The 12657-nt window shown below is 37.0% G+C and overlaps 1 non-coding gene across 1 annotated transcript; it reads right to left on the bottom strand.

The window, feature by feature from the left end:
* Positions 1-7346: 7346 nt before the first annotated feature.
* On the bottom strand, positions 7347-7476 carry LOC122116418. The gene has a single exon (XR_006148961.1). It is a non-coding gene; the product is annotated as a small nucleolar RNA SNORA40 (small nucleolar RNA).
* Positions 7477-12657: the final 5181 nt, after the last annotated feature.

Here is a 12657-nt window from a genome sequence, read left to right as displayed (position 1 = left end):
AAAGAGGAATTGCACAGGCTATAGATACAACCACTACCCTAGAAGATTTCAATATTACAGGACTCAGAAAGAAGTTTCTCACCTTGCCCATGTAATTGTAACCCCTTTGTACAGTATTTTCACAATAAAAAAAAAGAAAGAAGTTTCTCTAAGTACCTAGGCTTAGAGAAAGTTTTTTACTCCATTTTCTTCTTTAGTTCTTTATCTAATTTTATTTACCTATTTTTTTCTTTAACTGGATTTTTAAATATCTCAATCTTTTCTGGTTCCTCATTTCCTTTTGTTTATATCTTGCATCTCTCTTTCCCCCATTTGCCAACCTATTTTTATTATTCTAGTACTATTACTTTTACCTTTATCAATTTTAACTAGATCATTGTATAAACAATTTTGCTTCTTTCTTTTCTATTGTTGGTGATGACATTTTAAATCGATATTTTTTTTTTTTACTGTATTTCAATATCTGGTTTATTTTACATCTTGTTTATTTTTTCCCTCTCTGTAGTACTGAATATTGAGCCCACAAGTAAAGATTGCTCATTAAGAACACTCTCACAGTTTGGGAATATGTCTTAGTGGTAGAGTGTTTGCCTAGCATGCGTGAAGCCCTGGTTCGATTCCTCAGTACCACATAAACACAAAAAGCAGGAAGTGGCACTGTGGGTCAAGTGATAGAGTGCTAGCCTTAAGCAAAATAAGTTCAGAGACAGTGCTTAGACCCTGAGTTCAAACCCCAGGACGAGAAAAAAAGAACACTCTCACATAAAAATAGATGAGTGGACTGGAGATGTGGCTCAAGTGGTACTCATGCAAACAGGCAACTATAGCAAGCATGAGGTCCTGAGATCAATTTTAGTATTGGCATAAATATTGAAGAGATAAGCTTATCAACAAATGCACAAATCTCAGCATAGAAATAAAAGAAATATGAAACACAAAGCAACTTGACTTTTTAAAAAACTCATTGACTGAACTCAGAAAGATAGAAGTGCATTAAATGGAAGTGGTGCTGTGGCTCAAGTGGTAGAGTGCTGGCCTTGAGCACAAGAAGCTGGGGGGCGGGGGGGGGGGGGGGGGAGGAAGCTCAGGGACAGTGCCCAGGCCCAGAGTTCAAGCCCCATGACTAGCCAAAAAAAAATTTAAAAAAGAAGTGCATTAAATGTCAAAAATTTCAAAAGATTGACTTTGAAAATAATGAATGATTGCAAAGAGGACACCAGTAAATTCATTAAATAAATAAACAAATTAAAGAAAGACAATACAAGAAATTGAAATTCAATAAGGAGATTGTGAAAAATAACCAAACAAAAAACTTGGATATGAAAAGCTCAATAAATGAAATTTGTTGTTGTTTCTGTAAATGTTTTTGTAACAGTCCTGGAGCTTGAACTCAGGGCCTACCCCCAAGCTTTCTTCCTCAAGGCTAGCACTCTACCACTTGAGCTATAACTCCATTTCCCTCATTTTTGGTGTTTAATTGAAGATAAGAATCTTACAAACTTTCCTGCCCAGATGGCTTTAAACTGTTATCCTTAGACAGCTAGGATTACAGATGTGAGCCTCTGGCACTAGGTAATAAGCTAAATTTTTAAAAACCCTCAGTGGAAGGCTGGGCATGGTGATATATACCTGTAATCTCAGCTACTCTGTGTTAGTATTATACCCACCTTTGGTCCTCAGCTCCACCTAGAACTGAGCCCCTCCCATCCCTGGAGCTCCCACCATACAGCTGGACCCTCCCTCTCTCCACCCAGATCCACCTGGGCTCCCATCTACCTCACTTCCAACCCTCAGACCCTCCTGCTACCTGGATAAGGACAGGTGCCATGTGCTCCCTCTTGGGGGAAATATAGCTCCTCCTTATAATAATCAGTTTCCTGTGCCTGCCTGCCTCTGCGTGATCCACTGGGATGGATGTGTGGGACCTTTCATTCTGAAGGCAGAAACGGGTGGATTGCACTTCAATTCAGCACTAACACAGTTAATTGAGACCGTACCTCAAAAATGAGCTAACTGTGGTGGCACATGCATATAGTCCCAATAACTTGAGAGGTGAACTGTGGTCTAAGGCCAGCCCAATTAAATTATTGTGAGATTGTACCTGAAAACTAACTAAAAACAGACAGCCTAGGAGTGTGCAAGTGGTAGGATGCTTGCAAAGTAATTGGGAAATTCCAAGTTTAATCACCTGTGTCAAAAACAAATAAGCAAACAAACAAATTTTCAGAGGAAGTCTTATCAGCACACTAAATCAAGTCGAAGAAAGAATACCAGGACTTTAAGATAAGGTTGATGAATTGCAACAGATGGTAATAAAGAAAAAATTTATGGTGAGAATATAGAATATATATGGGATAAAATTTAAAAATCAAACATATGAATAATCAAAAGTGATTAAAGAGTCAAGATAAAGCTTAAGGGTATAAAAAAAACTATTCAATTAAATTATAGTAGAAAATTCCCCAAATCTAGGTAAAGAAATTGACATCCAAGTACAGAAGACATTTAGAAACCCCAATAAATAGGACAAGCAAAGAACCTCTCTGTGCATAGTGACTAATATCTGTAATTCCCACTACTCAGAAAGATAGAGATTGAAAGGATCATGGATAATGCTAGCCCTGATTTTAAAAAAAGTTAGAGATACCTTGATCTCAAACCATAAGCCAGGCATAGTGGTGTATATCTGTCATTCTAGTTACGTAGGTGGCCATAGGCAGAAAAAGTCTGGAGCTGGCTCTGGCCCAAAAATATAAGACCCTTCCTGAAAAAAAATAACTAAAGCAAGCACAAGAAAGGGGTTTGGGTATACCTCAAGTGGTAGAGCATCTGCTTAGCAAGTGCAAGGCCCTGAATTCAAACCTTTCTATAGCCAAAAATAAATAATAAGTAAATATATATAATATATCATGTAAACAGAATGAAGGATAAAAGCCACATGATCATCTTAATAGTTGAACAAAAAGTGTTGGAGACTCAACATCTCTCATGATTTTTAAAAAAGTCTTGAAAAAACTATGTGTAGATGGATCAGTCATTAACATAATAAAAACTATAAATGAAAAAGACCCATAGTCAATATTATACTGAATGAGGAGAAACTGAAGTCATTTCTCCTGAAAGGAGGAACAAGAGAAACGTGTCCATCCTCACTTCTCTTGTTAGATATAGTACTTGAAATTGTTACCAGAACAATAAGGTAAGGAAAAGAACTAAAAGTGATAGAAACAGGAAAAGAAGAAACCAAATGATCTATTCACACATGCTATGATTCTATATTTAGAAAACCCTAAAGATGACACCAAAAGACTCTTTGAACTGATAAATTCAGCAAAGTGGCACGATACAGACCTCAACATAAAAACTGCTTACCTATACATCAATAACCAACTCAAAGAAATCAGGGAAATAATCTCATTTTTCAATAATCTCCAAATATATTTAGAAATACTTTAGGTTAAAAATATCTACAATGAAAACTATAAAACATTGGAGAAGGACATTGAAGAAGATATTGGAAGATGGAAAAAAGCTTCCATGTTTAACATAGTTCATACTGTGAAAATAATCATACAATCTGCAGACTCGGTGCAATTCCCATCAAAACACCAATAACATTCTTCAAAGAGCCCTTCAGATATCCTAAAATTCATATAGAAGCACAAAAAATCCCAAATAGCCAAAGCAATTCTGAGTAAAAAGAGCAATATCTGATTTCAAATTAAGAATATGGAGCCATAACAGCAAAGTCAGCATAGTATTGGCATAAAAACACAATGAATAGAATGGAATAGAATAGAGGACCCAGAAATAAACCCATATGGCTACAATCATCTCATTCTCAAGAAAGATATAAAAAACATACATTGAAGAAATGACAAGCTAATCAACAGATGGTGCTGGGGAAACTAGATTTTCATATGTACCACACTGAAACTCGATCCCTGTTCTTGTCTTTCACCCTGTACAAAAATCAGGTCAGAATGGAAGACCTCAAATTTGAACACTACTAGAAAAAGCTTAGGGGAAACTCTTCAAGATAGCAACAAAGGCAATGATTTTCTGATGAGGAAGGGATAGGAAGAATTAACAAATAGTATTTGTAAATTTAAAAAGTCTCTCCAAAGGGCTGGGAAGTTGGCTCAGTGGTAGAGTGCTTGCCTTGCATGCATGAGGCCCTAGGTTCAATTCCTCAGCACCACATAAGCAGAAAAAAGCCAGAAGTGGTGCTGTGGCTCAAGTGGTAGGGCACTAGCCTTGAGCTGAAGAGCTGAGGGACAGCGCCCAGGCCCAGAGTTCAGCCCCCACAACTGGCAAAAAAAGTCTCTCCCAAACAAAATCAACAGTAAACGGAATGAAGAAATGGTATACAAGTTGGGAAGTCTTTCCCAGCCATTCATCTGCTAGATGATTGATGTCCAGAATGTACAGAGAAGTCAATAACCTTAACAACAAAAATAGCCACATTATCCTATCAATAAGTAGATAAGAAATCTGAGCAGGCATTTCTCCAAGGAAGCAATATAATTGGCCAATAAGTGTATCATAAAATGTCGAATACATTTAGCTATCAGGGAAATGAAAACTCAAAATTACATTTAAACCAGGTATGGTGAAACACAAGTCCAGTCCCTGCCCTTGGGAGATGGCAGCAAGAAGACCAAGAGTTTGAGGGCAGTCTGGGATACAGTATAAGATCCTATGTCATAAACGACTATAACGACAGTAAAAACTACATTGAGGTTATATTCTGTCTCACCCTAGTTAGAATGGAATGAAAACAAAAACTAATAATTGCTAGTAAGCCTATGGGAGAAAATATTGTGCGTGTGTGTGTGTACACACACACACACACACACAATGGAGTACACACACACATACACACACACACACACACACACACAATGGAGTATTATTCAGCCTTAATGAAGAAGGAAATTATGTCAAATGTATGAAAATGGATTGTTCTAGAGGTTATCATGTTAAGCTAAATAACAAACAGAAAAAGACAAAATCATATGCTTCTTTCATATTTATAAGGTAGAATAAAAGAAAGGTACAAGAAAATAGTAGGATACTAGTAGGCAAGGGGAAGCAGACTAGGGGAAGCAGAAGAGTGAGGAGGGTGAGAGATTGGTAGGGAGAATGAAATACAATCAAAGCACAATAAAGGTATATATGAAAATGGCACAGTCAAATGCATTAATATGTACAATTAATGTGCATTATAATCCTAACTTTTACAAAGTCATGATAGATTAGATTTAGTTGTTTAAGAAGAGAGCTATTCCTTCAATGTAATTTGAGAAGCACTAAATAGTGTATATTAATGGTATCTACTGTAGAAAAGAAGATGGAAGACAGTAAAGTTTGAGAGCTTCCTCATGACATTGTAGGAGCTTTCTGCCCATCTTCTTTATCAGCTGTCACCACTTCTCCCTAATCAATCCACTCATGGTTCTGTTCGGTTTTAAGAGAACAATCAATAACTCAACTTGTTCACTACCTAAGATGAAAGCAAGTGAGACATGAATACTAGGATCTTACAGTGATCAAAACATCAGGGATAAACTGGACTGGAGGACATGTTTGAGAAGTTTGACATCAACTGTCTTTCTGGTCCTTCATCTCACCACTAAACTAGGGAACCTCACCCACCTAGTTACTAGCACGCAGACACAGGCTCAGGCCTGCTCAAACTTACAGCAGACCACAATGAAACTCTTAAAATAAATACCTGGATATGACATCACAGAACGTTCTCAGTTTCTTGTCGTAACTCCATTATACAGATAAGCCTTTCTTCAGTTGGTAGACCATGGGGAAACCCCGTGGTCCCTCTAGTGTACGTTCTCTCAAGAGAATGTAAGGCCCACCATGATGATAGCTGCCTTCATGGAAGGTCAGGCCTTATGTGTTAATGTTTGTATCATCTCACATAATTATATTTTAAAGGCTGAGCCACATGTTCACATATTTGGATGAAATGTAATTTCATAAGTGTATGTCTGGAGAAACCCTTCATTAAGGGCCTCAATAAAATGTCTTCTCTGCTCACGTAGTAGCCCTCAGTTTCTCTCAGTAAGTAACCTGTATCCAGGTTGATTCCATAGAATCATTATCTTTGCTGAAAATGCTCTGTTGGACTTAATGACCTGGTGATCTGAATCTCTGAATCTGGGTGTTATAAATGGAATGGAAGTTGACTTCTGGTGTATTATTTTACTATTCATTGAATTTCCATCTATGAATATTCTACAGACTTCTCTTCATTACATAAAAAGTTCTTGAGAGTGTAATACCACCAGACATGTCCTGAGAAAGTGACCATAAGCAGACCTTCTAGGTCCTTCACTCAACTCTAGCAAATGCATTTAATTTCTTATTTGTACCTATGAAGCTATACAATTCATTATATTACAATAAGATATCCATTGTCTAAAGTTGTATATGGTGTTTGTTACACATCCATCATGAAATTGTCTGCCCCAGTCCAAAGGCCATATGAGAAGGGAGTGCACACATGTTTCCCGGTTTACTATATAGCTCATTGCACCAGTAGGTAATTAATGACTGCTTTGATCCCCAAGATGATGAAGGTGTAAATGGCAGTAATGATGGCTCCCTTGACTATTTCTACTCACATTCTTACCTTGGATTACAAACCAGTTTTCCTGCTTCTCTTGGTTTCTTGTACTACCTGATTTGCAGCATTTTGCAGAGTATCAATTCTCAACCCAATACTTTCCAATAACAAATTAATGTTAGGAAACTTGGATGCCTCATAAAATAGGTGACTTGTATTTTGAAACTCAGTTCTTTTATAGAGTTATTCTCTTTTTTTTCTCTTTTGTGATAGGGTCTCATTATGTTTCCCAGGCTGGCCTTGAATTCATTGACTCAAGTGATGCTTCTTCTGTCTTCCAAGTAGCCAAGAATACAGATATGAGCCGCTCCCTGTTCAGAGCAATTATTTTCCTTTTCCTTTTCTTTTGCCAGTCCAGGGGCTTGAACTAAGGGCCTGGACACTGTCCCTGAGCTTCTTTTGCTCAATGCTAGCACTATATAACTTGAGCTCCAGCACCACTTCTGTCTTTTTCTGCTTATGTGGTACTGAAGAATTGAACCCAGGGCTTCATGCATGCTAGGCAAACACTCTACCACTGAGCCACATTCCCAGACCTCAGAGCAATTCTTAATGCATTTTATCATACTGTCAATAGTTCATCCCAAATGTGCAGTACAGTCAGGCTTCCATTCTTTTTTTTTACTTTTACATCAACTTTATTCTCAGATTCAACCTGTGTGAGTTAACATACCCCCACACTGCCAACTATTATAGGAATCATATTCCTTCCTAAATGTACCAAAATTTCATACTCAGCAATGAGTTCTGGGTTGCAAAAGAGGATTTACTATTTGCACCTGTCTATAAGGGTTTGTTACATATTAAACAAGGACATACACACAAGTGCTAAATGCATCCATTCTTTCTTTCATGCTCTCCTTGCCACTGACACTTTCCAGGCCTTAGGGCTCCCAGGGCACCCCCAGGAATTTCCACAGCTGCCCATGTGGCATTTTTCTCAGGCCTGCATTTCTTTTTTTATTTGCTTATTTTTTATTGTGAAAATATCATACAGAGGGGTTACAATTATATGGGCAAGATAATGAGTACATTTCTTATCAAGCATTGTTGCCTCCTCCTTTGTTTCCCCTTCCCATCCCTTCCCATCTCCCCCCTCCCTCCTCAGGCCTGCATTTCTAGATCTTTTATTCCACCCTTTTGTTAATCCCAAGAATATTCCATATTTTAAAATTTATCTTCACAGCTAACTCTTTTCCAAGAAAAATAAGACTAATGGTGGATAGTGCATCACAAAAGGAAAGCTAGAAATTAAGAGGTTTTTAATCACTCTTAAGGATTATTTCATACGGATAGCTGTCTCCATAGAAAGCCACATCTAGATATTAATAGTTTATCACCTGATATCAACATACTTATATTTTAAAGGCTGAGCCACATGTTCAAGTATTTAAATGAAGTGATTTTTACAGTGCACGTCTATACAGATCCTTGATGAGGACAATAAATGTTTTCTCTGCTCACTTAGTACCCTTACTTCCTAGCAATAAGAAAAATATGTGTGTTGATACAATAAAATTAATTACTATTTACTAGGGTTTTAAAAATAAAATCTGTGCTAATGAGTTGAAAGCCTGAATTTAGATCATTATAAAATCATTCAACCTGGAACGTACCCACCACCATCCTACCACTTAGTAACTTTGAAATCTCCCACTTACGCCTCCCTTGAGTAGACCTTTCTGAATGTCTTTATTACACAAACTCATTCATTATATTTTGATTACATTTCTGTTCCCAAGTAGCTCCAGACTAGTGTGAGAGCAAATAGTATGTTACCAGGTATCTGTAACCTCTACTTTTAAGTCTCTGGCCTTGTATCATTGGCTTTTACATCATTCTTAGTTTGTGTCTGAAACTCTGTATACAACTGTCTTAGTCTAATGCTGTAACTGAATGACATAGACTGATTCTCTGGATAAATTACAAACAATGGACAATTGTTTGGCTCATAGTTCTGGAGAGTTGGAAGCCTGAGATCCATGCATCTGGTGGGGACCTTCTTGCTGCATAATAACATAGAAGAAAACATGATTTATGAGAGAACATGTGAAAAATAGGAAAAGAGAGAAGAATTCCCTGAATTTTATAATAAACACATTTTGGCAATAAGGGCTTTAATCTATTCTTGAGGATGGTGCTGCCTCAACTGAATCACACTTTGTTTGTTTTTGTCCATCACGCGGCCTGAACTCTGGGCCTGGGCACTGTCCCTCTGCTCTTCAACTCAAGGCTAGCACTCTACCACTTGAGCCATAGCTCCACTTCTGGCTTTTTCTGCTTATGTGGTGCTGAGGAATCAAAACCAGGGCCACATGCATGCAAGGCAAGCACACTACCACTGAGCCATCTTCCCAGCCCTGAATCACTTTTTGTTGGCAGTAATGGAGATTGAACTCTGAACCTTAAACTTGTTTGAGAAACACAGGCCTTTTGCTTTCAGATTGTTTTTCATATAGGATCTTGCACTTTCCTCTTAGTTGTCCTTGGACCACAGTTCTCCTATCTTCACCTCTCAAGTAGGTTACACCACCATACCTGGCACCTAAATGCATTTTCAGTTCCCATTTCTCAACAGTATTGGATTGTTGAACATTAACTTTCCCATGTCTGAATTTAGGGGGACATTTTCAACCCAGAATGATAGGGAAATCTGAAATAAACCACAAAGATTACTGGGTATTGCTTATGGAAACTATGCTTTCTACAGAGCAGATTCTTTTGGCCTATCAAAGTCCAGTCTTTCATTTTAGTTGAACTACTTTAGAATTCTTAAAGTGAAGAAAACTCAGGAACCAAAACTAAGTTCAATACAAATTCGGCCTTGGGAATGAAGAAGGGTAAATATGGTCAAAATACCTTTTGTGGATGTGTGAAAATGAAGCAATGAAGCATGCTTAGATTGCTTTTGGGAAATGAGGAAGTATGAAGTAGCGTGATAGAGGAAGGTGTCTATTAAAGGGACCTTTTATGCATATATGGACATGTCAAGGTGTCCTAGTCATTATTAATGTTCTTCCTGGCCTACTCAGATTCTCACATTGGATAACGAATTGATTCTAATTAAAAAAAGAAAATCTTTTAGGAGTTCAATTGACTTGTATCTCTTCAACCAGGAGAATACCAATTTTCCCATCCATTTGTAAATTCTGTCTTCATTTACTCCATACTAATACACATATCTTTGAATAATCATTTGAACTGGTTATTGTCTCTTACCAATTCTCTCATAAACAATGAATTAAATAAAATATTAATTTTCTTTATTTTGATTGCTGGGAATTAAACCCAAAGTATCACACATGCTAAGCACCTGCACTACTACTGAACTATATCCATAGCCCTTAAATAAAATCTTTAACATGTTTATTTTTATATTTCATGCAAATTATAATTAACAGTTGTAAATTCCTTACTGGAAGAGGCTTTGTGAGACTGGTAAGTGGCTTCTATTTACTGACTCCAGAAATTGGGCAAATTACTTAACCATCATTTGCATCAGAATTCACTTATGAACATAACAATTCTCTTGGTATCTCAACTAAAAGATTACCATAAGATAAAATGAGTCTATGTACAGGAAAAAATTGGATAAACTATAAAGTATTAAACAAAGATAGTCTTCAACTGTCCCTCCTTTTTTCCCCAAGAAAAATGTCTTATTTTAAGACATTTTTTACTCCTACCAGATGGAATCTTACATGGATGCTTATGCCAAGCTGCCCTCACATTGTCTGAACTCCTACTGTTATGAATTTTTGTAAGCAATGTGATATCAATTGTTATCAAATGATTTGTTGTGTATTAATTTCAACTCTTTCAATAGACTATGAGGTTCTTTATGACTAGGGCTGTCTTAAATTTGATTTACATTCCTTGTTGCCTCTAGCAGTGTTAGGTCCATGCTAGAATGGATTATTTTGTTGAACTGGAATGTTATTTTCATATAAGTCCAGTGCCTGTCTTATAAATGCTATGCACCACATTAAGGAGGATGATAAGTTTGAAGGTGGTTAATATGATCACCATAAATTGGGGAATTATATGGCAGAAAAGATCATTCAGTATTATTCTGCCTCAGAGAAAAGTTAATTCTTTTTGAATACTTATGTATGTTTGGTCCTGTTGTGAATGCTGAACTTTGTACTAGCTCCTCTCAGCCTCACAACAATTCTAGGAGGTAGGTGCTATTGCTGTCCCCACTGCTACAAATTGTGACATAAAGATATTAAGTAAATAGCCCAAGATCACTCAGTTAGTGAATAAAGGCTGGCTCTAGCACCTGGCCTAATAAATGTAGTAGTTTCATTATTTTTATGTGATGGCCTTCAAGAGGTTTTTCTTTGTTGTTGTTTTTAATATACTATATGATTTCTTGTTTCTTTTGTATGTTCCTCCCCCAATGGTATATACCATGTTGTCACTGTATTTGAGTTTGGAACCCTGGTATTGTATATACATTTATCTGAATTAGGGAAGGGAAGGGGAACAACACAATGGAGAGAAAAAGGATAAGCAGGGAACCAATGCAACAACGATATTCACAAGAAAATACGTTGGAAATGATCTGTACAACTTGGGGGGGGGATTGGGGAGGGAGGGAAAGTAGGAGAAAAATGAGGGAAGGGGTAAGAAGTTTGACAAGAAATGTACTTATTACCTTACTTATATAACTGTAACCCCTCTGTACATCTTGACAATAAAAAAAGAAAAAAAGAATAAGGAATAACAGTAAGGAAATAGAGATAAGGGATAATGGAGAATCTAAACAAGAACACTAGAAATGACCAGGACACCTTGAGAATGTGTGACCTTGGGATCCACATTTGTCTTAGTAAAATTTTTGTGGCTATGCATAAAACAGTGGCATATGGCACATAGTAAGCCATAATAGATACTATTATTTTTGTGAATTATTATGCTACTGTTGTTGATGAGAAGGATAACTTACCATAAGCATATGAGATTCTTGTCTACTTGGAAGGTAACACACTGGTTTGCCCAGTTTTATGTGCGGTAATAGAGACATGAAACTACTGGTTTAGGAATAAATGATTTATTTTATTTTATTTTTTTTTGTCTGTCATGGGCCTGAACTCTGAGCCTAGCAACTGGCCCTCAGCTCTTCAGCTCAAGGCTAGCGCTCTACCACTTGAGCCACAACGCCACTTCCGGCTTTTTTTTTCCTGCTTATGTGGTGCTGAGGAATTGAACCCAGGGCCTCATGAATGCAAGGCAAGCACTTTAGCACTGAGCCACATTCTCAGCCTTAACCATAAAATTTTAAAGCTTGAGAAATTCATAGTCTTTTTAATAGGTAGAAAGCAAGCCTGCTCTTTGTCAGGGAAGGTACTCTACATACCCTCTTAAGATTTCCAGCTTTATGTACTTAGATGAATTGTCTAGGTGAGCAGAAGTGGTAGCTTTTCATTCCTGGCATATCCAGCAGAAGTATGCAGGAAGGCTCAGGGACCTTGACAAATTACTTCTCATAATAATTATGATGCTGTTAATTATGAACTAGAAAAAGGGGAAAAAACTAACATTTTCCTTGTTTGTAGCCACACATATCCTATCCTATATTTTCTAATTTCACATCCTTCATTTGATCTCTCATAGAATTACACAATGACTCAAAGGGCAAAAAATACTGTTCTTTTCTTACCTCCTACAATTTTCTTCCTTGACTTAGTGGAGCTACTAGCACTCTTGCTACCTATTTTACTTTAGACTGAGACAAGTGCAGACTTTTCTCCTTCACTAAGAATTTTTCCTTTTTCCCCCTTTGTAACATGCATTTTGAAAAAGCATTAATTTGCTAAGGTCTAAATAAATGTGCTACTTTCCAGTATAACAGCTCACAGTGGAGATCCTGTTTTTGCCACATGAATTACATGAACTGTCACTTATTAGACAAGCTGTGTCCTTTTCTAAAATGAGCTTTGAAAACTTACAATTAACACAAATTTCATTGGCTATTTTGAATAGCTATGTGTATTTCATTGGATATT

The sequence above is a fragment of the Dipodomys spectabilis genome, unplaced genomic scaffold (assembly GCF_019054845.1).
Source record: "Dipodomys spectabilis isolate Male_0828 unplaced genomic scaffold, ASM1905484v1 ptg000132l, whole genome shotgun sequence".
In the NCBI taxonomy this organism is placed as follows: domain Eukaryota; kingdom Metazoa; phylum Chordata; class Mammalia; order Rodentia; family Heteromyidae; genus Dipodomys; species Dipodomys spectabilis.
This window is presented reverse-complemented; position numbering and strand designations above follow the sequence as displayed.